The sequence below is a fragment of the Mobula birostris genome, chromosome 9, assembly GCF_030028105.1.
Source record: "Mobula birostris isolate sMobBir1 chromosome 9, sMobBir1.hap1, whole genome shotgun sequence".
NCBI classification, from domain to species: domain Eukaryota; kingdom Metazoa; phylum Chordata; class Chondrichthyes; order Myliobatiformes; family Myliobatidae; genus Mobula; species Mobula birostris.
Window position 1 is genome coordinate 35,603,033 of NC_092378.1, and position 27,417 is coordinate 35,630,449.

The 27,417-nt window shown below is 37.4% G+C and overlaps 2 long non-coding RNA genes across 7 annotated transcripts in view; one reads left to right on the top strand and one right to left on the bottom strand.

Moving 5' to 3' along the window:
• The window catches only part of LOC140202670 (uncharacterized), a 58,613-nt gene that overhangs the window by 21,059 nt on the left and 10,137 nt on the right, over window positions 1-27,417 (top strand). For 4 of the 6 annotated variants that reach the window (XR_011887154.1, XR_011887155.1, XR_011887157.1 and 1 more), the window contains exon 4: window positions 20,991-21,083. This is a non-coding gene — a long non-coding RNA (uncharacterized lncRNA). The remainder of the gene's footprint in view (window positions 1-20,990; window positions 21,084-27,417) is intronic. The other 2 variants (XR_011887158.1, XR_011887156.1) reach the window with 1 other exon arrangement.
• Window positions 2,727-8,549, bottom strand: LOC140202671 (uncharacterized). The gene is made up of 3 exons (XR_011887159.1): window positions 8,207-8,549; window positions 5,576-5,635; window positions 2,727-2,793 (listed from the first exon to the last, which is right to left on the bottom strand). It is a non-coding gene; the product is annotated as an uncharacterized lncRNA (long non-coding RNA).

Sequence of the window (27,417 nt, forward strand, 5' to 3'; positions counted from 1 at the left end):
GTATCTGTATTCCCAGATCCCTCTGTTCCACTGCACTCCTCAGTGCCTTACCATTAACCCTGTATGTTCTACGTTGGTTTGTCCTTCCAACGTGCAGTACCTCACACTTGTCAGTATTAAACTCCATCTGCCATTTTTCAGCCCATTTTTCCAGCTGGTCCAAGTCCCTCTGCAGGCTCTGAAAACCTTCCTCACTGTCTACTACACCTCCAATCTTTGTACCATCAGCAAACTTGCTGATCCAATTTACCACATTATCATCCAGATCATTGATATAGATGACAAATAACAATGGACCCAGCACTGATCCCTGTGTTTCCTTGGTTTTAAATGAATTATTATTAAATATTGCAGTATTACTAGTATTATTATTACTTAAAGAGAACTAGTAACTTCTCTTTAAGTGTGATACATGTACACTACAATAAAATTTTTAGGTGTTTACTGTGATGTCTGCATCCCTTTGATAAAGTAGAATGCCTTCATAACAGTATGATAATCTATGTCTATTTACAAGATTGGTTCCCTACCCATTGTCTAGGTTTTTTATTATTCATTCATGGAAAGCCCTGCACCTATTGTCCATCTGGACTGACCTTGAGAATAGTGGCCAGGTGCTTCCTGTCAGTTAGAAGTTAACTAGGGCAGTTCTTATCCAAAATCTAATTTATATGGCGAGTGCATGTGAAAATTTATATTATTGACCTTGTATTTGTTAATGCATATACCTAAATGTAAGTGTTACTTGAGGAACAAGCTTTGAAATTAGTTTTAGCTCCTAATGAAAACCTTACAATCAGCTTGGTCTGTTAATGAGGGCTTGCACCCCTCTATAGATTGTTTGCTTGGTTCTATGTAAGCAAGTATTTGGAAGACTGGTTTGGCAGATTAAAAACCAAACCTCTGAGGTTTTGGTCAATGTTTACTTAGATAGCTCAGCTATAGTGTTTTTGTGACCCCATTCCCTCCCCGTGTTTTTGGGTTTCTTTAATGAAACAACAAAAAGGCCAAAACATTAAAAGATTGGTTCCCTATTAATTAGACATCATTAGACTGGTAGATCCAAAAACTTGAAAAGGCTTAATTGTAATTTGAAATATAACTGTTGGCTTTGGGAAAAAATTTTACAGATTTATGAAAAGGGAATCCTGTTTGACGATTTTCTTTTGGTACTTATGAGTAGCATGGTAGGTAAGGGAAAAATAGTGGATGTAGCATATTGAGTAGAAATAAGAAGTATTTTTCTGATTATAAGTTCCAGTTAATAGGAAAATGCAAGGGACCAATTGTTAGCCTCAGATATAAATGTGCTAGATTATGCTCAATCTGAATTGCTACTGTATTCAGACCCCACAGTACCTTGTGACTTCCCATGCTATAAGCAGAGCAGGCTTGCAAATGGTGACCAGTTTTTAGCAATGTCATCCCCAGCATCACCCAGCTCGGCATAGACTATTGGCAAGAAAGTGACAGGATGGAATATAATGTAGGTAAATATGAAGTTATCCACCTTGAGAAAAAGATAAAAGCAAATATATTTTTAGAAAGAGAGTGGGAAGTACTGTTTTGCGTATCCCTGTATCCGAATCACAGGCTCCGAGTTATAAAAGTTTAAAAAAGCCCCTGTAGTTGGTGTAGTTACTGTCTACCTAAGAATATACTTGCATTAGTAGAAAATGCAAACAAAGTTTACAAGGCTGATTGCAGAGAGGAGAGGAGTGTCCTACAAAGAGAGATCAGATGGAATAGGCCTTGTTCCTTACATTTGTAGAAAATAAATATGACCCTATCGGGAGTTGACAGTTGAGATTGTGTTTTCAAAGCATTGGAGATTTTATTAAAAGATACAAGATGCTAACCTGGCAGGACACAGTTGAGATGTTTCCACCACAGTGGCATCTCAAAGAAGGACTCATAATTACAAGAAAAGATGGCGTTTCTTTAAAAGTAAGGTGTGTGTAGGAAGGTGGAGGATTTCTGGAATTCTGCAGCCAAAGGGTTATGGAGGCTGATTCATTTGAAGCATTTAAAAAGGAGGTTGACTACATGTTAGGGTTTCTAAATTTCGACTCAAACATAGATTGGAGACCATTGTGGTTCATAAAAAAAACGTGGTATGGGTTGACTTTTTTAAACTTTAGAGATGTATGATCATTTCATTTTGATCTCACTACTCTGGTGGTCTGGATAAATAATCTGGTGACTAAATGAAGTCAGTGTACATATTTAAATTTTGTTGCCAATTCATTGTTAATTATACCAGCAGACTGGAATTTGGTCCAACAGACACCCAGGTTAGATTGCATGACGAAGAGCATGCATCTTACCAGTTCCTACCAAGAAGGGGCGAAGATAAATTCCAAGAAATTGAACAGAAAAATTATAGACATTTCTCTGATCCTACTGAGTGGAAATTCTTTGCAATCTAATTGGTATGCACTCTCCTATAATAACTAGGTTAGTAACTTTCTTTGATATCTTTAGTAGGCCATTCTTCTGGTCGGTTGTAGTTAAGATATTCCTGTTGAAACCTTAGTAACTAATCATTGTCTCCTTATATTATTTCCCACTAAATTAAACCTGAGTTTTTGATGACATCAAAACTTCGCATTTTCATAATTTATTTTTCTAAACGTGTCGATTTTTGTGATTGATCTGCATAAGATTTAGTTTGTCAGGATTTTCAGATGAAGTTCCTAAATAAAGCTTTCAGCTGATACTTGACAACTCCTTTTATTGGCAGGTTTAGGTTACTGATTATTTGTCTTCAGATTGACCCAATCTTTCATATATCTGTGAACAAGAATGAGATCAGTGTGGGTGGGTAGACATTTCACAATGTATCGATAATTCCTCACATTTGTTTTGAACCTTCTCCTTAGATTCAGAATATTGTGCCTATTTTTCTTACAAATATTGGAAATATGGGAAATGTACAGTGCAGTTGATGGGATTGTGGATGTATAAACACTCAAATATCCATTAGCTTCTCTAGCTGATCAAGTAATTGAATCTAGAGATATATTTACTGATGGAAATTGTACTACAATTCAGCAAAGATTGATGGTTGAGGTAGTTCATATAAGACTAGTTTTTTATGAAGACTATCTTGAAGATAAATAAGTTACTCTCATTGAGTTGTTTCCTTTATTTGGACACTTAATTGGCAGATGTAGATTCACCATCTCGATCTCAATTCATCAACCTAAGTGAAAAATTAAAATTTATTTTACATGGAATTCATTTGGGATATTCTCAGTTATTGTGCCAGAGATGTCAGTCTTGTTCATGAAGGACAGTATGATCACTGTTATGAAAAATCAAGACACATCATAACAGTAAGAGTGGTGATACTTAAATATAGGTAGCTTAAGTCAGCATTAATATGTGACCTGTGAATTGAGGCTGCAGCCTTTTTATTTGCACCGAGAAAAGTATTTGGACTGTAAATGTATCTGATAAAAACAGGTGGCCTCTCAAACCAGTTGCTGTTTACTTAAGTCTCATTCTCCGTGTGTAAATATATCAATAGGAAAACAGACACAGATAGTATTACAGAAGTACTTAAAGTGTGCAACATGTTCTCAAGATAACGTACTTCTTTAATGCACTTTGGTTAATTGACTTCTAAAAGTAACAGCCAGACTTAATGTGATTACTACTAGTTATAGCTGCTGCCACTGCTACTTTGTTCTTTATAAGAATGGCTAGTCGTTTACCTGCGGCACAAAATTAAAGTTGAACTGATGTGTCCTGAATGAACCGATCTATTCTTAACAGTGAACTTAGTGCAATGTTGGACTTTGTTCTATCTGTTATTTGCAATTGCTATGCCAAAATGTTACTTAGCTTTCTTGTACTTGGTCTTGGTATAGATCAGTATTTATTTTATTCTATCACTAATTTAGTTATTGCAATATAAAGGTATGTGTTTTAAAATGTTATTTTCCTGTTAAACTCTGCAGCGGAAATTTACAGCTGAAATTGAAATTCAAATCTAAAGGATTTTATTTTTTCCAAATACACTTTGAACTGAGAATGTTTCCACACTTCTGCAATATTGGCATCTAATCCATAGTGTAAATTGTCATTAGCACTGACCATGAGACATAGGAGCAGAATTAGGCCATTTGTCCCATTGAGTCTGCTCCACCGTCCCATCATGGCTGATTTATTATCCACCTCAACCCCATTCTCCTGTCTTCTCCCTGTAACCATTGACAGCCTGACTAATCAAGAACCTATCAACCTCCATTTCAATATACTCAATGACTTGTTCTCCACAGCCATTGTGGCAATGAATTCCACAGATTCATTACCTCTGTCTAAAGAAATTTCCCCTCATCTCTGTTTTAAATGGGCATCCCTCTGTTCTGAGGTTGTGCTGTCTGGTCTAGACTCTCCCACTATAGGAAACAACCTTTCCATATCCACTTTATCTAGGCCTTTCAATATTCGATAGGTTTCCATAAGATCCCCCCTCATTCTTCTAAACTCCTGTGAGTACAGGCCCAGAGCCATCAAATGCTCCCGATACATTAACCCTTTCATTCCTGTGAGCCTCCTTTGGACGTCCTTATCTTTTCTTAGATAAGGGGCCCAAAACTGCTCTCAATATTCCAATGTTGATCATACTTCTGATTTCAGAAGACCCAGTGCATTAAACTACTGTTGTAAGCTACTTTTTCAACTACAGTGTCCTTTGTTTATGTAAGAGAGTGTCAAATGTGGTATAAATTGATATTACTTAAAGGAGGGTAAGAAAGACTGTAGTACTTCTCTAGCGTTTGGTGCACTATATATGGTGAGATTATATGTTCCATCTTTTAGCTTGGTAAATGAACATTGAAAACATATCTCTTAAGATCTAAGATTGCTTTGCATTTATTCTAGATGTCCCTTACAAGGGTGCTTAGATTTACATACTTTTAAATATGTCATCTGTAGTGCTTGGTAATAGAAGACTATGTGAAAATTAAAGTTTTGTTCAACGTAAAACATCTTGGCATTCTGATATAGGATATATCTACCAGTGAGGTTACCATATCAACAGCCCAAGAAAATCTATTTTGAAATTTGAAAGCTCACTTGCTCCCATGTATCAGTGGAGATTAAGAAAGCATTGTGTAGTGGCAGTGCTTTGCCCTTAGTTAACAATGTTAATTTGAGACCTGTTGACAAGCTTCAAGAACAAGATGTGTGGGCATAAAAGCCTAATATCTCTTCTGTTATGATCTTGATAAATGTACATTTGAGTTTTTTCCGTGGTGACATAGCATATCCATCTTGATGCCAGATTGCTAATGGCATCAGCCTCTGTCATTCTATAAATCTGTACTGTACACTTTCAAAAGTTTAGGATTAAAACCTTGTAGCTAGCTTTGCAAAAAAAAAGCTGTCTGAAGCATTTCTTTCAATTTTCCTTACACTGATTCCTTTAAAAATGACTGCAATTATCCCCCAATTATGTTTCCATCTTCCCTTATTGAGAAGCCAGGTAGCTGCCTTGTTCCTAGAACCAAGGAAGCCAAAGAAAATCCAAAATAAAAACAAAAGAAAGAACAGAATTGCTTACCAGTGATATACTAGAATGACTGGGTAAGGATATCCTCAACTTTTCTTTGCACTCCAATGCCTAATTTTCAAGAAAAATAGAAGTTATTGTGCTGGTCCCGATATCATATCCGAGATGAGAAATGCATTTGTAGTTCTTGCCAGAGCCTTATTGTATCAGTCGATAAAGCTCTCTTGTACATTTCTATCATAAAATTAATCTGTCTGTAAATACGATGATTGTTGTAGAGTACACAAAGTAATAGCATGGTACAAATAATAGTCAATGTAATTTTTATCCTGGAATCTCTTCCACTCAGCTGTTTGTAAACTGTTACAAAAAAAGAGAACAGTAATAGGTTTACTACAAATGTTAATCTAGAAGTGTAAAAAGTGTTGGGTTCTATGAAGGAAGATGCTTACAGAAAATGTTCAAGTATTATGCGGGTGGTGTTATGATGCCATGAAACTAATTTTATTTCATATGCTCTTCCAAAGGAAGAAGAAAATTCTGATCTATGAGCTTTGACAAACTTACAGTCTTGAGGTCACAGCCATGTGAGAAAGTCATGTGGTGCAACGGATGTTCTTCTGTCCCCAGATCACTGGTGTCCCACCCCAGGCCATACTGTTCTTTGCAGTGTGGTTTCAGGCACTGTCTCCTACTTGAAGTCAGATCCTTGCATTTCAGTGTTGCTCAACATGAATACTGTATCCGCACAGATTGCCTACTGCACTCCCAGAGCAGCTTCCACAAATGAGGCCACAGGCAGGCTCTGAGGCTGTCAGAGGACCAGCATATTCAGGGCAATTGAATGTTTATGAATGGTTTTAACAATCATAAACATTCGGTGACATTTGAACTCTTGAAATAAATGCTTAAACTGTACTTAAATTGTATTTACTAAATATTTAACATACCAAAAATATGCAAACACTTAAAAACAGTTAAAAGCCATGAAATTAATTTAAACAATAAACAAAACTCCCTATATCTTTCACACTGGAGCTGATTTCTCTCTCTAATTTAAATAGGACACTATACCTGTGCTAGGCTTAAATTGGCACATGCTTAGCTGGTGGGCTCCTTAGCCTGTGTGCAAGTTGGACCCCTTGAGAAATCCACCAGTGATTTTGTAGTTGGCCTCTGAATGGGGAAATTTGCTACTGCTAGCTAGGAGCCATATATGTGTTGGATTCACAGTGGTTTACGAGTAATTACTAAAATAACATTGTTGTTGGAGTTGAAGACCATCCTCAGTATGTTAAAACTGCTGGAATTCAAATATATTCATACTATTCTCCTGGTAGAACAAATGATGAGAGTAGATATTACAAAATAAAGATATAACTATATATAGAAACACTTCCCCTTAAGCTGTGCAGGTGCATGGCCATGCAGTAACTGAAATGCTCCCGTGCACATAGCGTCTGCTGCCGTGCAGCTGTAATTTTTAAAATATATAATGTTTTATTAAAATGCTGTGTAGTTTTCAAGCTGTGTAAAAAAAATTACCCGCTCAGAGCAATAGTTCGTCTGCACAGCTGTTAAAAAAAAATTAGAGAGAGCATTATATAGAAGCAAAAACGTCAAACAATGTTTAACTTGGAAGGAAATATTTATTGTTCACTAAATTTGCAGATTTTTCAATCAATAAAAGACCAAGTTGAGAGACCTGCTCTTACCGCTGTATCAGTATTTTACTGGTTTTGCAACACAAGTATTTTTCAAGCAACACACATAAAAAATGCTGGTGAACACAGCAGGCCAGGCAGCATCTATAGGAAGAGGTACAGTCAATGTTTCGGGCCGAGATCCTTCGTCAGGACTAACTGAAAGAAGAGATATTAAGAGATTTGAAAGTGGGAGGAGGACGAGGAGATCCGAAATGATAGGAGAAGACAGGAGGGGGAGGGATGGAGCTGGAAAGTTGATTGGCAAAAGGGATACAAGGCTGGAGAAGGAAGATGTATTTTTCATGTGGGAAGACCACTACAATCACCAGAAGTTAAAGGTCTTTGTTATTGTTTGACAAAGGTTTTTTAAAAAAAAGTTAACCTTTATTTGTTTAACCCATTTATTGAAACAGAAAGTCCTTTGCCTCTTATTTCCCTTGTACAATGGTAACAACTTTTCCTGCAAATGTAATTCCTCTCCAGAGCATCGTTTGACCAGTGCTAAAGATCATCAATAGATTGCAAACAAAACCCAGCAGAAGCTGACGTCCTTTCCTCCTGGGATCCTTCTGTTCCTTTCTTTTTTTCTCTATTTAGCTCCTTCTATTATTTTTCCTACCCCTCCATTTCATAGCATATCCACTCTGGCTTTTTTACTGTTATGAATCCAGCAATATGCTAATGTCCTATTCTGTAATATTGTTGACATGAGCTAAATATGCATAAGTAATATAGATTTCAGCATCTTCCTGTGCATTGCTGCCTGATAAACAGCCATGCAACAGAAAGACTATATCACAGCCCATCTACAATAGTGTTAAAAAAGCTATGCCAAGTCTCCTGTCGAAAGCTCTGACATTTGAACATCCTAAAAGTATTACAGAGCAAAATATTAAAATTAAAGAAACAAATATTTAAAAAATCATCTGAATAAACCAGAACAATTCAAAAATTGTAAAATGATTTGATGCCTAACCTTTCTCATTTCCAGCCACTTCTTTCCCTGAAATGAGTGGAGTGTTGATTCCTGTCCTATCCATCTGATTTTTGCAGGATGAAAGCTGGGGAATTGCTGCAGCTTCACATGTCTTCATCATGAAAAGTCACAATAGAGTGAAGCGTGAAAAATACCCTAAACAGCTGCCAGCATGTTCGGCATTCTGTAACTTACTGGCATTTGGATGAGGAAGTGCAAACGTTTCTCTATAAAATCTGGGCCATTTTTTCTCCAGTTCTTCTGCCAACTCCTGATGTGTTCTGAAGTATCTGAAGCAGACATGGGCAGCCCAATGGTCATGGATCAGGGATAAGACTTGGATTAGTTGCAATGTTGTGACACAGAGGGCTTGGATTGTACTCAATCCGGACCACAGCCTGGTTGTACAGCTCTGCAGGATCAATCAAGCTTGAGGCCTGTTTGCCACAGCTTCCTGTAAAGCACAGTAAGCAGTGACTAGGTCTCATTTGGCAAGTCCTAAAGTCTTGCTATCAGCTCACTACTGTCAAAAGTTCTGGAGTTACTTTAAATGTTGATTTAAATAATGGGGAAAAAAATGTTAAAAAAACAAAAGAAGTTTACTCAAAACTTATCAAAGTACTAGAATTAAGTTAGCACATAAATTTAAAACAAAATAAAAATAAAGCACAATCTACCTACACTTACTTGCTTTCTCAGTTAAGGCCAGCAACCTCATTCATTTGTTTTCTTAGACTAGGGTGTATGACGTTAAGTGCATAAGGCCTTCTTTGGTTGGATGCTTGTGTTCTGTCCCTGGAATAAGCATGATTCCAGTGACAGAGGCATATAGCTCATGGCTGGTATATCACTTGTGTATCATTTCTGGCTGTTTTGTTTTAAGAGACAAGCTGACCATTGAGGATGACATCAGTGCCAATTCTTTACAGAACTGGGCATGTGTAAGCTCATTGAGAGACCCTAGAACAATTGCTTCCTATTAGGACCACCCTATCTCTCAGTGACCTATTTGGTAAGTTGGAACACCGGCAATACAAGCATTTAATAAATACATGGCATTAAAGGTTCTTCATCCAGCTGTAAACTACACAGTTCTAGCAGAAAATAATAGAAAGGCATCTGAGATTAAAATCCCATATAACCTTGAAGATACTACAGTCTAGAAATCAGTCACCCGATTGAAATTATACTTATCGCAGAGATTATTCCCTTTCATTACATGCCAATTTGGAAATTCAAGCAGCCACTTCCTGGTGTGGATCTCAGTTCTTTGCCTGATGAGATTTATTTGAGATCTTCTAAGCAGTGCTTCTTATGGAAGATCACAGGGGAATTAATCTAAATTAAGCCTGGAACAACCAATGTTAGGCACACCCAGAGCAACTGGACCTTTGATGCTCATTGTCAAGCTGCAACCCTACTAAAGTAACTAACTTTTATTTTAGCCATTGCATTACAACATTGATTGATACAGTCTGTCCACCAACCCACCAATCAGCCAGACCCAGATACCCAACTGCTCCAGTTAATCCAGGTCTTTAAAATGTCCTGCCCCTCAAGAACTCCCACCTCCCCCCATCTGCCAACTCCGAACCATACTTTGAGTCTTCAGTTCCCCAAGCACTCAGTAGAACCCTCAACCACACTACATCCACACTACACCCTCTCCAACCCCCCCCACCCCACTCCACCCACAGCACAAACCACCATTCTCCTTCCTTCCTGCTCTTGATCCTGTATTGCCCCTGATTTCAGGAATTAATTGGGTCTGCAACTCTGTTTCTCCCATAATCCTCCTCTCTTAGCCCCAATGCAGAATATTTTTGGTTGCAAAAATTTGTAATGTTTGTGCACTGCAGAACTTTGCCACGCTAGAACTAAGACTAAAACAGTTCTTGGTGAATTGCTGCCACAGTCAAGTACAGTGCTGTAATCTTTAGAACAGACTGGATTTTTTTTACGCCAAGTATGCAGAGGAATTCCTGATTTTCATCCTTCAGAATGGTTTGCAGTATTTTAATTCTTAACATTGATGGCAATTTTTAAATTACAGTTTGATGAAATAATTTTGCTGCTCTTTCAAAATTGATTTATATTTTAAATAATTAGCAAGCTATTGCACAATTCAAATTAATTGAAAAGTTATCTAAAGCCAAAAAAGTTTGATGCATTGTCAGAAAAAAATGTATTTGCAGTTAAATTGTTTGCTGAACAGATGCCTGGCTGCTGGCTTTTAGGATAAACATGCAATAACTTTCTAAATGCCATAGAAATTGTTCTCCACTTTCAAAATGTCAAAAGCTGTAACTATCTTTTGTGAGAAAATCATTGCTCAGATCAGATGCTACATCATTTTGTTAATTAATAGGTGTTAAATTGGGAACGAATCATTTGTTGATTCTTGTGGAGTTTACAGCACAGAAAGTAACCATGTGGGCTGGCTGGTGCCTGTTAGTCCTAATATGCCACATTAGCTGTGTCTGGCTCTACGTCATCTAATTCTATTTACATGACCTTTTATTCCTTCATCTTCTGTCCTCTTATCAAGTTTGGGCTATGCTATCTTATTTTTATGGCCATTAGCTTTTGGCTACCACATTAGTGAATTATTTTTATCAAGTCCTGAACAATTTTCAAGACATTTGATCCCTTGCCCAATGTACCCATCTTTTCCTACCTTTCTTGATGTTTAAACCCCTAAGTTTTCATATATTACGTGTGAACCAGTTTTATACTTTCTCTGTTGCCTCCATGTCCTTTCATTTTTATGTTGATTGCAACCGTAAACACAGCGGAAAACTGTGGTATAATTGATCTTATCTTAACTTCCTATTTAAAAATGTTGACACAACAGTCTGCAGAAGCTGAAATACGCCAAACAGCTTCTGTGCAGGCCGTGTCTTGGGTTGACATATACTTCTAGATTCCCGGGATTCTTTTGCTCTTTTACTCTTTCTAGACACTTGGGAATGGAAATTAGTTGTTGGTCTTATGCCAGAAAGCAGTGAGCCTGAGCATTGTATTTTGGGTTGAGACCCAGCTTCAGGACTGAGAGTGGAGAGGACAGTTGGCCACTAGGGTGAGTCAAGGGCAGGCAGGCAAGAGGAGGGAGATGATGGGCCAATGGAGCTGAAAGGGGGAGGGTAGAATTTCCCACTACACTTCCTCTGTCATCTCCCACCTCTGTGATTAGAGCAGACAAAAACGAAAAGGTTTTTGAGCAGCTTTAAATGCATGAAGGTTTGCTGTAGAATATCAGTGTCTGTGGGCATCATACAAAAATGACATGAAGCTCTTAAGTGAGTTCAGGGTTATTAATAGCTATGCAATTGCAGGATTCTACACAGATTCATCAGTGACAGGACTATAGATTTTACTTGCTGCTAAAATTTGACAGTTAATGTTCCTGTACCTAAAATCTAATGCATTGCTAAACATGAAAAATTAATAGTCCTGACAAAGGGTTCCGGCCCGAAACGTTTCCACGGATGCTGCCCAACCTGCTGAGTTCTTCCAGCATGTTGTGAGTGTTGCTTTGACCCCAGCATCTGCAGATTATTTTGTGTTAAAAATTATTACACTATGGTTTCTACCAATATTCATTCATTTTTACACATATCTAAGTAATATGAAGCCTGTGCAAATGCTGAATGCACTCAGAATATGTTTGCATTTCCTTCACCTGCATATAGGAAGTACATAATTACTTGTATTCCTACTGTAGCTCTGAGGCAAGCCGAGTGTTGAACTTGAGTTGTCTGTATGGTAGCTGTTTGCCTGTTAGGTTAATATTTATTTTTCTCTTTTGTATCCACAATTCATATTTTGTTTTAGTATATTTTAGTAATGATCCCAAAAACTGAAGAAGCGTAGATTTGGTTGAAATGACCTAGGCAGACTGTCAGCTAGAATTTTCACAAAATGGCTGTTCTGCCTGCATAGCCATTTTGCGGCTGTGCTGAAGCTGCCAGGTACTGCTAACAGAGACAGCATTAGTACACAAATAGGGACCAAATAGTTCCTGGATGGAACCCAGATCCTGTGCTTCAGGAGCTGACCTCGGGCTGAAGCCATCGACAGTTCTTTTGCAACACTACAAATACATTGGCAGGTGCATGAGGTGCATTAATCTCGAACAATGTGCAGAATGTCATTAATCCAAATCCTGTATAAAATTATCTTCAGATTTGCTGTTTTTACAATTCTTTTAATATCTCCCTGTGTGTTTCTCTAAAGATGAATAAGTTGAACCTTCCCTTGCACAGCAGTTTCTCCCACGAGAAAGATGCAGCCAAATGAAAATATTGCTTGGCATCAACAGTTACCAGCCAACAGGAATAAGGCAACAGAGCTGCAGCATCTCATACTCATGCAAATATCTCAGTAATGATTTGCAGTGTTCAAAAAGATCCCTATTTATTCAAGTGAAATAACTTTTATGAATCTACAATATTTGATAATATTGTCACTCAATCACAAATTTAAATGAAGCACTTGACAGTTTAAACCTTTATTTAAAAATAGATAATGGCATTAATTTTACACCATGATGTCAGCTACAAAGAGGTAATGAAATATTACTATGTGTTGTGCATTTATCTGAGCCACATATTTATAATTGTAAGCTGAAAATTTTTGGAACGTGCAGTATCTTCATTAAGATAGCATGAATGTAACGTAGCTGAATATTCTCATTCAGATGGCCGTATTTAGTGCAAAGTAAACAATGTCAAATTTTCTAAAATCTTCTTTTTAAACACAAGCTCCAGACATCAGCATGTATTTTATGTGCATAAATCTTTATAAAATCCTCGTGATACCACAGTTTAGAGTACTTTAGGTGCTTTGAGCTCTAAGCTACAGAAAGGAGTTTATGCCAAAACAAAGATACTAAGGTCCAATAGCAATTTTTCGAATGCCGCCAAGTAAACTTGTAACTTTGTTTTGCATGCCATCCATCAGATCATTTCATTACAAAAGTGTATTGAGGTGGTACAGGGGAAGAGCAGTAACAGAATGCAGAATAAAGTGTTCCAGTTGCAAAGAAAGTGCAATGCAGGCAGACAGTATGGTACAAGTCCACAAATCAGGTCAACAATCTATCGCATCATGCTAGGGAAGCATTTAATAATCTTATAACAGTGGCTTTGAAGATGTCCTTGAACCTGGTGGCACATGCCTTCAGGGTTTTGTATCTTCTGCTTGATGGGAAAGAGAGAAGAGAGGATGTTTGGGGTGGGTGGCGTGTCTGTGATAATATTGTCAGCTTTACTGAGACAGTGAGAAGTGTGGACAAAGTCCATGGAGGGGAGACTGATTTCTACAATGTGCTAAGCTGTGCTCACAGCTCTCTGCAGTTTCTTGCGGTCATGGGCAGAGCAATTGTCATAACAAGCCATGATGCATCCAGATAGGATGCTTTCTGTAGCATCAATATAAATTGGTATGAAGCAGAGGGGCCTTGCCAAATTTCTTTGGCCTCTTGAGGAGGTAGAGACACAGGTGTGCTTTCATGGCTGTGGTGCCTACGTGGTTGGACCACAGGCTGTTGAAAATGCTCAATCCCAGGAACTTGAAACTTTAAACCTTCTCAACCTCAGCACCATTGATGGAAACACGAGCATGTGCACCTTCTTACCCAAATCAATGACCAGATCTTTTGTCTTTTTGACATTGAGGGAAAGGTTTTTGTCATGACACCATATACTAGGTTTGCTATCCCCTTCCTGTACTCTAACTCATTCTTTTCTGAGATTTGGCCCACTATGGTGGTGTCATCTGCAAACTTGTAGATGGAATTAGAACACAATTGGCCACACAGACATGAGTGTATAGGGAGCAGAGTAGGGGAGATGATGATGCAGCTAAGAGGGACATCAGTGTTGAGATTAATATGGCGGAGCTGTTGGCATCTACCTTTACTGATCGTGGTGTGTTGATCAGGAAGTCAAGGATCCAGTTGCAAAAGGAGATGTTGAGTCCCAAGTCTAGGAGTTTGGAGAAGAATTTGCTTGGAATTATAGTATTGAAGGCAGAGCTGTTGTCAATAAACAATAGTCTGATGTTGGTGTCTTTTGTTCAAATCTCCAGAGATGGTTGTAGGTCCAGTGAGATATTTTTTCAGCAATAGACAAATAGCAGTGGGTTGAGGTTACCATGACCAGCCTCTCAAAGCACTTAATGATAGTGAATATCAGAGCCACTGGGCATTAATCATTTAGACATGTTGCCTTAGTTTTTTTAGATACTGTACTGGGATGATAGTGGTCTTCTTAAAGCGGGTGGTAAACTCAGATCAAAGTAAGAAAAGGTTAAAATGTCTTCAGGTACCCCTGCCAGCTGATCTGTGCAGGATCAGGCTGTTGAAGCAAGAGATTAAAGATATAAGGGAACACTTCAGCCAGCGAATCAGCACAGACATTCAGTTCTCAGACAGGTATCCCTTCTGGGTCACATGAAGCAAATCCAGGGTTGTATATGGTGACATGTACTGTATGTACTTGGGCAATAAATTTACTTTGAACTTAGCATTTTGCTTTCCATGAGTTTATCCCCTTGAAGGATGCTCCCACATTGGCCCCCCCAGTCTGAAATCAAAGGGACGTTGGGGGCTGAGGGAGTTCATGAATGAAGGGTCTCAGCCCGAAACGTCGATTGTTTACTCTTTTCCATAGATACTGCCTGGGCTGCTGAGTTCCTCCTGCATTTTATGTATGTTGTGTGGATTTTCAGCACCTGCAGATTTTCTTGTCTTCTCGATTTTAAAACGTGGTATTTTTTTTTCACTTGTACTTGTTCTACATTGACATCACTGTATTTCTCTAGGATATGGTGTCTCATATCTTGAACCTGTACACATATGAGCCAGTACCCATTTATGTCTACAGCATTGTACTCAAATAGTCTTGGCCAGACTTAAACTGCTAGCTCATACTTGAGAATTAAAACTATCAGTAAGAAGAGAAGTGGCCTGAAAATATCCAAAGAACGCATTAGTTATCCTCATTGACACCTTTTTTAAGCAGACACTGAAAGATACCCATATTAATGAAAAAATTAGCTATAAGCAAGACACCAATTTATTGATTTCCAACTAAGAAGCACTTCTTTGGTATTTAGAAAGTAGATGGTCATATCCAACATGCTTGTTACATTCAGCATATGAATATCTACCCATCCAGTTCAGCTAACCTTCAGGCTGCTTTTCAAACTTTGAAGCCAAAGTCATAGTTGCTTATTGTTATTTGAACAAATAGGGTGAGGTATGGATACAATGAAAAAATAGTTTCCAACAGCATTGAGACAGACCTGTTCTCAAACAGAAGCATTTGTAAGGTTGCATTGCTGGGATTCTATGGTATTTCATGTGCTTTTCTCTGTGATTTGTAAATGCAACCCACGAGCCTTTTTATCTCTGACAGCACAAATTCGAAAGTTTTGTATTATAAAAATGTTAAATAAGTGGTAATAATATCTTTATATCTTAACTATAGAAGTCTACATTGATATTATGGTATCTAATATAAACATAAGAACAATGTTACTCAGAATTTAAAATCTTACGCACAGAAAGCAAGATTAAAAACGTTGCTGTGCCATTTATACTGTACAGTTGCAAAAGTGGTGGAATGATTTGGGCAAAGGAAGTTCCACTCTTTTAACGAAATTATGATTTAATTTTTGATAGTCATTAATTGAACTTGATTAATTGAATTATTGAACTACATGATCATGAAAAGAACATTCTGGCATCATAATGTTGGCTATAGCTACTTGAAATCACAACCCTCTTAAACCAAATGGAGTCGTGGATTATTCGTTAGCTACTTAAATTGGCAGGGAGGATCTTTTGCTTCCCAATTTCGTTTTGATTTCCTGCAATTTATGGCTTCCTAAAGGCTGTCAGTTTCCCAGATTTCTTGTGTTTGAACATCTGTTTGACAGTTGAAATACATATCAGCCATTGAGTGATTTCCCCACAGGAATGATTTATTGATGAAGTACATTGAATCACAATGTATAAATCACACCTTTGCATGTGATCTCTCAGATTTGAGAAGGCCATCGTGGCTGATTTAGTGCTAAAACTAGTTCTTCAGGGATGTGCATTAAACAGCTATCAAAAAATTAAAATTCTGCTGTGAAAATAAGAAAACCAAGGGGAACGGTTTGCAGGCGATAGTTTCTCAAAGCCTGACTCAGATAGGTGTAGAAAAGTGAGACACTCCATGTACATGAGCTTTTGAATTTTGCATCTCTATTAAATCCTTGATCTGTAATCACAATCTGTCAGATTCTGATGTGATTTTTGATAAATGCAGTGCATATCACTGCAAGAATTACATTATGTACCTCAATCAATTGCCAGCTGGTGGCGTAGTGGCATCAGCAGCGGACTTCAGAGCGAAGGCTCCCAGGTTCGAATCCAGCCAGCTCCCTTGCAAGCTTTCCATCCATGCTGGGTTGAGCGTTGAGCTAGCAACTCGGCCTCGTAAAAATAAGAAAACCTGCTAAAAAATGCCATCATGACGGCATCCCAATGACTCCACTTGGAGTTAAGGGCTTTCTTCTTCTTCCTCTTATACCTCAATCCATATTTTGTTAGCTGCCAACCAAGTAAAGTTATAAAGGTTTAATGGCTTTTAATCAAAATTTGGCCCCTCATGAATATAATTTTCTTTTGGTGAACATGAAGATGAGAATCTATTATAATCCTAGGTGTATGAGGATTTCAAGCTCTTTTTGAATAAGTTATTGTACATTTATCATGTTTGAAAATGTTTAAAGCAACAATTTAAAGCACTCAGCCATTCAAAACACTTTCAACCCCTCTGCTATCAAATTTCGGAATGGTCCATGAACCCATTACCTCATTATTCATTGTTTTGTACGATTGATTTATTTTATAATTTTAATAAGTTTGTGTCTAGAGTAAGTTGCCACAAGGCAACAAATTTTGTATCATCTAACTCATTGATAATATCTTCAATTTTCATTTTACACCATAATATATACTGAAAATGTTTTAGTTATAGTAAGGAGTAAACATAGAATAATTCAAGAATTGCAACAAAAACCTGCTATAAACTTGGGGATAGATTTAGTAAATATAGGAATGTAGGAATTGCATGGGAATTGAACCATGCCAATAGCAGCAGATCATTTTGATGAAAGTTTCAATGGCCTGTGTGAAAACTGATAAATATCACACCAGTATTCTTGAGCTGATCTATTTAATATCAATGCAATATTTCTGCTGTCATTTTGGTGATTTTCAAAGAAATTGAGTTGAAACATCTGGAGTGGGGAAGGGCAGCTGGTGATGTTTGCAGTGGGTAGCAGGATGTAAATGCTCCAGGGTTCACTGTTGGGGCTCTTAGTGTTTCTAATTTCTATCAGTGACTTGGGTTCTAAATACATTGTAAAGTGTTCAGAATTTCAGATTATATTACACAAAGAGATTAATTTGAAAAATGAGGTATCGTGATTACAGGATGAGTGCAAGAAATATGAGTATCTAAACAACTTTTAGAAATTTAATGCAGGTAAGTTTACTATAAGACACAATCATCAATGATGTTGAAAGAGATCTAAATTTCTTAGTTAACTCAGAATTCAATATGTCAATCAATATACAACAGCAATCAGCAAAGCTAGCAAACTGATTAATAAACCCAGCATTTTACTCCTGAGATTAATGTAGACAGACCATGAAGGATGTTTTGAATTATTTAAAAATACTGGAGACTCCTGGCACTTACTGTGTGGAAGGGAGGTATCTGAGGGTTAATCTTGTACAAATTAGCAGATGATAGGAAAAAGATTAATTCAAACTATTGTTATTGAATATTGTACAAACAGGACAAGGTAATACAATTCAAAGCAGCAACAGTAACATTAGGATGACATCTAGTCTAGAGGTTCTTTTTCTGAAGCAACTGAACAACATTTAGGTAGTGATGGGCAACGTCCCTGGAATCCTTAAAAACACAAAACACTGCAGCGCTATTCAGATTTTGAATGACTGAATTCAGTTGAGTTGAATAGATTTTCTTGTCTTTAAATAACTTGTGTTTGCTTAAGTTTAAGGGTGAAACCTCATCGTTCTGATTATTCATTCTTTGTAAACACATCCATTAATACTTATATTAAGTAATATATTTGACTCATTTCTTAATTCTACCTGCAAACAAATACAAAAGGTATTTTTGCTACACTCTGAACTACAGTGCACCTAAACCTGAATCACGCTTGTTCTCCAATCTTGTACTTGTATTTGCTGGGTCAACAATACCCATTCCCTACTTAACAAGTCATAGTCAATACATGATCAAGGCCTAGCATCCTAGCACATGTTTTTTTTATCTGCTTTGCACTTTTATAAAGCTTCTATAGACATAACTTTTTTATAATTTCTATTCTTATATAAACATACATGAGATTTTTGTCTTTATTTTTCTGCTTCTCCTAAATCACTTCCTAACCTTCAACTGGAGCTATTCAGAGCAGCTGTTTGAGATTCTGGAAGCGATGTTGTTTAATTTATCTTTCTCTTTATCTGTGGTGGAAATCTGTATAGTTAGGTGGTACACCTTACCTGGGTAGTTGGTCATTTCTGGAAATTCTTTATGATTACATAATTGCAATATCTATTGCATCAGTATGTATTCTCTAATTCAGTTGATTTTCCAAATCAGTCTTCCAGGTGGTAATGGCCCTCAGTATTAGAGGGAAGAACTCTGGAGTATGGCCCAATCATGAATTCTCATAAATGAAGTAACTCACTTTTAAGTGTGTACTCTTTATTACGCAACTAAAAATGAGTATTTATTATTAAGTATTTGCATCTTGATACAGAGCATTGGAAATACTGCATGCATTGGCCAAGGAATTAACATATTAATTTTCATTTGGTCTGCCTTATATTCTGTTTCTGTGAAGATAACACCACAGATTTATTTTGTGTAAAATCTATATTAAAAAATCAAAGGGAAGATAAATTTCCTGAATAATAATTTGTAAACCGTATTTATGAGTGCCTTATAGTTATCTACATGAGTGAAATTGACAAAATTATGTTAAAAATACAGAACGTTCTCTCTAACAACAGGAATTCTGCAGATGCTGGAAATTCAAGCAACACACATCAAAGTTGCTGATGAATGCAGCAGGCCAGGCAGCATCTCTAGGAAGGGGTACAGTCGACGTTTCAGGCCGAGACCCTTCGTCAGGACTAACTGAAGGAAGAGTTATTAAGAGATTTGAAAGTAGGAGGGGGAGGGGGAGATCCAAAATGATAGGAGAAGACAAGAGAGGGAGGGATGGAGCCAAGAGCTGGACAGGTGATCCCCTTTGCCTAGAGATGCTGCCTGGCCTGCTGCATTCAAGAACATACTCTCTTCTACTTTTCCCCGTGAATTAGCTCGCAATTAAATGCAGGAGGTTAAAAGCTTCTTGCCTTTTATAGAAGAAATCTGGATATGGATGTAGAAGTCGTAGAGATCAGAGTGATGAGTTATGTGGTTACAGCTTTTTTTTAAACACAAAACAGGTTTATCAGGGACATCTCAAATATATTAGAACAAAGAAAAAAATCTCTAAATTATTGTAAAAGCTGTTAACAGATATAAATAATTACTGGAATTCTACTTTTAATTTTATGCTTTGCTAAGATAAAGTCGTTATCTTTACCAAGTTAAAAAAGATCCACTTCATTAGATTTTGCAGATGGTTTTACTAGAACAGAAGTCAGATGATCTCTGCATTCCAATTAATGACATCACTCTGTGTTGTAATTGCTAGTGCTGTATAATGGGGCTGCTAATGTAACTCTGTTCTCCCATCAAGTGCTGTTGTTCTCAACTCATGATATTAGAAATCTAGATGTTAAATGCTTAGCATTGAAAGGGTACAGAAATGAGCAGTAAGTACCTCATAGAAAGCTCAAATGACCAATTGAAACTTTGACAACTTCTGTCGAATTGTTAGAATGAGATAGAAAAGACAGAGCCTTAACAGCTGAAAATTGTTGCAACTTCCCAAACATATCTTTCTTCATCTCCAAGGCTCATAAATATTTCATGAAATTTGGGTCCATTTTGAAGTAGTGAATGATCGCCCTCTGGTGGGTAGTTACTGCACACACAGTTCAAGAAGATTCAGTTAATTTTAACGTAGGATCATAGAATTGGTCCATCTAACCATATTTGGAAACCTTTGGCTTTTGCTATGTATGAGACAAGTGAATGTTTTTTTTTGCTATTGTTTAAGAGAATACTTATCAGCTGTTTGCAAGGTAGTAGTCATAATGACATTTCATTGTTGTAAGCTGCTGTCTCATGCAGATGCATGTATCAAGTTAAAGGCAATTCCTCTCACTGCAGCTGCTAATGCCTTCCTAGCACAGTGGAGCTACTCAGCAACATGGTGTTCAGCCTTAAGTCACCAGAGCTTCAGTAATTTCCATATTTTAACAGATGATCTGGCTATTTACATTTCTGGCAAATCCAGAGAGTTGCCAGATATGCAAATAACATGCAGTAGATTGTAGCTTTTTGACATATCAGCTGTAGGGAAATCTAAAATAAATTGAATGTACATGTGACCAACCTGCTTTTATTTACTGAAATTCTAGTATTTCTTGAGTTGGTGAAATATTTAAAAGACTGTGACATAAAGCTTATAATGGGCCATTTCAGATAACTTTGTTTCATATTAATGTGCATTGATTCATTCAAAATTTTCATTGGATTTTTCACTAGTTTTCTTTTATGTTCTTTTTCAGTCTGTGGGTATCATTGGCAAGGCCTGCATTTGTGCTCATCCCTAACTGCCCATATGAGGGTGATGGTGAGTTGCCTCTGTGCTTCTAGTGAAGGTAATTCCACATTCTCTGGGACAGGAAATTACAGGATTTAAACCAAGCAATAATGAAAGGCTGTTGATATATCATGGTGCTGTCTTGAAGTGGAATCTGCAGGTGAGGCACTTCCATCAGCCTGCTACCCTAGTCTTTTCTGGCAGTAGAGGTCTCAGGTTTGGAAGGGATGTTGGAGTGGCTTAATGGGTAACTGCAGAGCATTTTGTAGATAGACACACAGCAACCACTGCATGCCAGTGGTGTAATGAATGAATCTTTAATATAGTTCATGAGATGTCATTCAAATAGATTGCTTTGTCCTGGATGGTGTCAGACTTTTGAGAGCTGTTGGTGCTGTATTCATTCATCATCCAGCTTGTTCCTGTTTTATAACTTCCTTGTTACTGTAATCAGTTTCTCTCTCAGTAAACAATGGCATTCTCTTATTTTTCTTGATTACTTGATGTCCTGATTACTGCAGTAGTCTTTCATAAAACATGTTACCATGACACTAGGATCTCAAAGCCCTACATTTACATCATATGCTTCTTTTTAATTTTTCTGCCAAAGTGACATGTTTCAAATTTTCCCGTTTTATACTTTGTACATTTGACCACTCACAATATATCCAAATCACTTTGCAGCCTCTTCATGACTTCTTCATTACCTTCCTAACTTCATCAACCATTGGCACCTTCATTCATAAATTGTAAAAATAGTTGAGGTTCCAGTGTAGACAGATTATCACCTGTCCCATAAGCTTTAATTTTCAAAATAGAATGCAAAGTGGCATCTTTGCAAATATCTTCTGGAAATCAAAGAACTCCAACAAGTTGGTCAGAAAACAAACTAGTTTTCTTCCTATTCTTGCCTACACTTTATCAATACAATCTGTGATATTGAAGCTGAAAGAGATACAGCATTGAATTTATATGGATCTCTGTAACTTAAGACTGATTGTTCATGCTGTTAAATGATTTGCATGATATTATAATTCATTCAATCAAGACAATAATTACAGAACAGGAGAAGTATCAAATGAATATGCCTCAGTTGAAATCAACATTAGGAGAGCTCCCAACATCTAAGTCGCACGAGAACAGGGAATAAGCTGTGAGAAAGTAGAACAGGGAATTCCAGAAGTGCTCAGCAGTTCAGTCATTATTTACAGAGAACAAACCAGTTAACATTTCAGCAGTTATCCAGATTATCAACCTCTACAAAAAGAGTATGCACTGTTTTCTTATCATTTTGAACAAATGGCAGGCGTAACACTTCATTGAGTTGCCTGCATGCAGGAAATGTTCTTTCCCATTTGCAATTTTAAAATTAAACTTTTTTACTGGGGTCTGAGGATTTACTGAAGTTTTATCTCTGTCTCTGAAATAACCTGTTCTTGAAATTGATTGTAAAACAACAGATCAGATCATCTTGCCTGGCCACTGCACCACCCAGAATCTCCTTGACCATTCTATTGGCCCTGTCTATCCTAGAGTCCAGTGGCATGGTTTGGGTGGCAACAGGGCATCAGTTGGCAGAGTAAGGAATATTGAGGCATATGAGAAAAATGTGAAAAATCAAACTTTTTTTGATTTTAATGAATCAATCTAAATTTTCAGGAATGGGGATATTGCCCAGTAATTTATGCCTCTTAATACACCACCTTTTCAAAGATTAACAAATTCCCTTTAAGCTATCATCTTAATATGTATTTATACTGTATCAAGAGTGTGATTGATCTTATTAAGTCACAATTAGCATTCACAGATTTCAATACAATTTCTTGTTATCTACAAAAACAGTCTCAGTGCTGATTGCAGGATGTAATCATTTGAATGGTCCTGGGTATGACTCTAAACTGCAACCAGTGATGAGGCTCTGATTGGGGACTTTCAGAGCTTTGGGGAAAGTGGAGTTACCCGTTAGTCATTCATTGCTCTCAGGGCCGCTGTGACCCGGAACAGTAGCACCTGCAAGGGTTCCTGCTCAGGATACGAGCGAAGGCCAACGGCAGATCCAGCAGGTTCAGTAACTGAACTTATGAAGAAGAAAGCGGATGAGCTAGGACTTCAAATTTCAACGGCTATAGTATAGGTGATGTACGCTTGGGAAGAGAAATGACGATTTCTTTAGTTCGTCCAATGATAGGCGATAGCAAACCACTGTTGCTAGATACTAGCTTTCCTAGAATCTATTTGCTAAGAAAACCATGGTCAAACTCACAAAATGGGTCACACAACAACAGCGTCAAGAGGATCTTCAAGGCAATTCTGAAGATACTTCGCTTGGTAGGGTTGATTCTGGTCAGCAGGGGATCCCCAACCGTCATCAATCTACTGCTCATAAAATTAAAGTAACACAAAAGAAAAGTATTACCACTTGGAATGTAAGAACCCTATATCAAGCAGGAAGATTGGACAATGTGATAAATGAAATGGAAAGACTAAAGATTAACATCATGGGAATTAGAGAAGTTCATTGGATAGGTGCTGGAACATGTCAGAATAGAAATAAAACACTAATTTATTCTTGTGGAACATCCCATACTAATGGAGTAGGAATTCTTATGGATGAAAACATGGCAAAAAGTGTTTTAGGACATTGGGCAATATCAGAAAGAGTGCTCCTTGTTAGATTCAGAGGACAACCATTTGATTTGGCAACAACAGATGGAACAAATGAGGATATACAAACGTTTGTAGATAAATTCTGTGAAGAGCTTGAGCAAGCAAAGAATGGATGCAAATCTCAAGATATTGTTATTGTCATGGGAGATCTAAATGCTAAAGTAGGACAATGTGCTGATGGAAATACCATAGGAAAATTTGGACTAGGAGAAAGAAATGAAAGAGGTGAAAAATGGGTAGAATGGTGCAAGATGAATAATCAGGTCATTATGAATACCTACTTTAAAAACTATCCAAGACGCTTGTGGACCTGGAAAAGTCCAGGTGATAACACTAGAAATCAAATTGACTTTATTACTATAAACCAAAGATTTAGAAACTCGGTGACTCAATGCAAAACATATCCAGGTGCAGACTGTAATAGTGACCATAACCCAGTAGCATGTCATGTAAAAGTAAAACTTACAAAAACTAAAGAAGCAAAAACCTGAACAATCCCTTGACTACTTGCAATTAATTAAAGAAGAAAACTTAAGACTAAAATTTACAATTGAAGTAAGGAATAGATTTCAAAGTCCAGAAATGGAATCTGTTGAAGATGATAGCAATCATGTAGAAATGAAATTTAACTCTCTAAAGGATGCCTTGGTAGAATCAGCAAAGTCAGTGATTCCTAAAAAAGGAAAAAGCACAAAGAATAAACGGATGACAGATGAAATCAAAAATCTAATGGAAGAAAGGAGATGGAAGAAAGCAAATCCGAAAGAGTATAAGTCCTTAGATAAAAAAGTTAAACGGTTATGTCAAAAAGCCAAAGAAGAATGGTTAAACCAGGAATGTGAGCAAATAGAAAGAATCCCTATTAGTGATCCAAAAAAGTTACATCAACAAATCAAGAATATCACTGGTAAAAAGCTCCTCTGTTCTTCAGGTGGATGTTTGAAAGCAAAGGATGGTACCATTATCATGGAAAAAGATGAGATTATGAACAGATGGACTGAGTATGTTCAGGACTTGTTTGAAGACGATCAAGGCAAAAAACCAGAAATTAAGAAAAACATTGAAGGTCCAAGTATTTTAAAATCTGAAGTTCGTAATGCAATAAATAAGATGAAGAAAGGAAAGGCAGCAGGTCCTGATGAATTAGAAATAAAACAAATTATTGCCCTTGAAGATTATGGAATTGAAAAACTTACTGAGTTAATCAATGACATTTATGAGACTGGAATAATACCAGAAGAGATGAAAAAAACAGTATTTATCACTCTTCCTAAGGAACCTGGAGCAATAGAATGTGAATTACATAGGACCATAAGTTTAATGAGTCATATCACCAAGATACTTCTAGGAATTTTGATGACAAGAGCTAAAAGTAAGATACAAGCTGAAATAGACAAAGAACAATGTGGTTTTGTGAAAGACAAAGGGACAAGAAACACAATATTGATGTTAAGGATACTATCAGAACGAGCTATTCAAGTGCAAAAAGATTTGTTTTATTGACTACACAAAAGCATTTGATAAAGTGAAGCACAATAAGTTATTTGAAATATTACAGAAAACTCTAGATCTAGATTCAAAAGACCTCCGCCTAATCAGAAATCTGTACTGGGAACAAACTGCCGCTGTAATAGATGGAGAAGTAAGTCAATTTATGAAAATCAAGAGAGGCATTAGACAAGGGTGTGTTTTCTCCCCTGATTTATTTAATGTGTACAGTGAAACTATTACAAAAAATAAGAGACATCTTGGGAATCAAAGTTGGCGGTGAAAACATCAATAATTTCAGATATGCAGATGATACTGTGTTAATTGCAAGTATGGAGGAAGAACTACAAAACTTAGTTGATATAGTTGTTGAAGAAAGTGCAAAAATGGGTCTATCTATCAATTGCAAAAAGACAATGTATCATGATATCCAAAAAGAAGGAGAATCCTATCTGCAGACTGAGAATAAACGGGGAAGAAATAAAACAAGTACAGAACTTTTGCTACTTAGGAAGCTGGGTGAGATAGTCATAGTCATACTTTATTGATCCTGGGGGAAACTGATTTTCATTACAGTTGCACCATAAATAATAAATAATAATAAAACCATAAATAATTAAATAGTAATATGTAAATTATGAAATAAGTCCAGGACCAGCCTATTGGCTCAGGGTGTCTGACCCTCCAAGGGAGGAGTTGTAAAGTTTGATGGCCACAGGCAGGAATGACTTCCTATGACGCACTGTGTTGCATCTCGGTGGAATGAGTCTCTGGCTGAATGTACCCCTGTGCCCACCCAGTACATTATGTAGTGGATGGGAGACATTGTCCAAGATGGCATGCAACTTAGACAGCATCCTCTTTTCAGACACCACCGTGAGAGAGTCCAGTTCCATCCCCACAACATCACTGGCCTTACGAATGAGTTTGTTGATTCTGTTGGTGTCTGCTGCCCCAGCACACAACAGCAAACATGATAGCACTGGCCACCACAGACTCGTAGAACATCCTCAGCATCGTCTGGCAGATGTTAAAGGACCTCAGTCTCCTCAGGAAATAGAGACGGCTCTGACCCTTCTTGTAGACAGCCTCAGTGTTCTTTGATCAGTCCAGCTTATTGTCAATTCGTATCCCCAGGTATTTGTAATCCTCCACCATGTCCACACTGACCCCCTGGATGGAAACAAGGGTCACCGGTACCTTAGCTCTCCTCAGGTCTATGTCAGGTCTCCTCAGATCAGATGGCAGGTGCAACATGGATATCAAAAGAAGAACAGGGATGGCAAAAGACACCTTTACAAGAATGAAGAGTACACTGACCAATACTAAACTAGGCATGACAGCCCACCTCAGAGTACTGAAATGTTATATTTATCCAGTTATGTTATATGTCTCAGAATGTTGGACAATATCTAGTAGCATGAGGAAACGAATTGAAGCAGCAGAGATGTGGTTTTTGAGGAGGATGAAAAGAATATCATGGACGAAACGAATATCTAACAAGGATGTCATGAACGGAGCAAACACAAAAAGAGAAATAATGTATGAGATCATGAAAAGGCAACGTAACTTCATTGGACATGTGATTAGGAAAGAGGAGTTGGAATGCATGGTAATTATGGGAAAGATTGAAGGGAAGAAAGCAAGAGGAAGACAAAGACAAATGATGATGGAGACAGCAGCCAGAGAACTGGAAATGAATACCAATGGATTGATCCACTTGACCCGAAACAGGAGTGTGTGGGCCATGGCAGTCAAAGCTCAAACTGGGCATGGCACCTGATGATGATGATGATGAATCATTTGAAAATAAACAATCTGCTGGAGGAACTCAGCAGGTTGAGCAGCAGCTGTTGGGAGGGTGAGGCCGAGTGGAGGAGAGAACTGTTGCTCCAGATTCCAGTGTCTATATTCTCTTGTGTCCCCAGTTCAGTTCAGGGCCTCAGATTCAGTAGACACTGTAAGAGAGAAAATCTAAGGTTTACTGAATATACGTGGGCAAATGTTTGTGAGCTGAACAATTAAAGTAATTCCTTTAATACTCAGGAGAAATATCTGAACTACTGAGTTACAGGCAATTAAATAGAAATACATCCTCTGTTTCATTTGATGGCTTTCATGTCACTGTGGCATTTGTACATGACATGATTTCTGATGATTGGGGAGGAACTAGAAACATAGAAAACCTACAGCACAATACAGGCCCTTTGGCCCACAAAGTTGTGCCGAAAATGTCC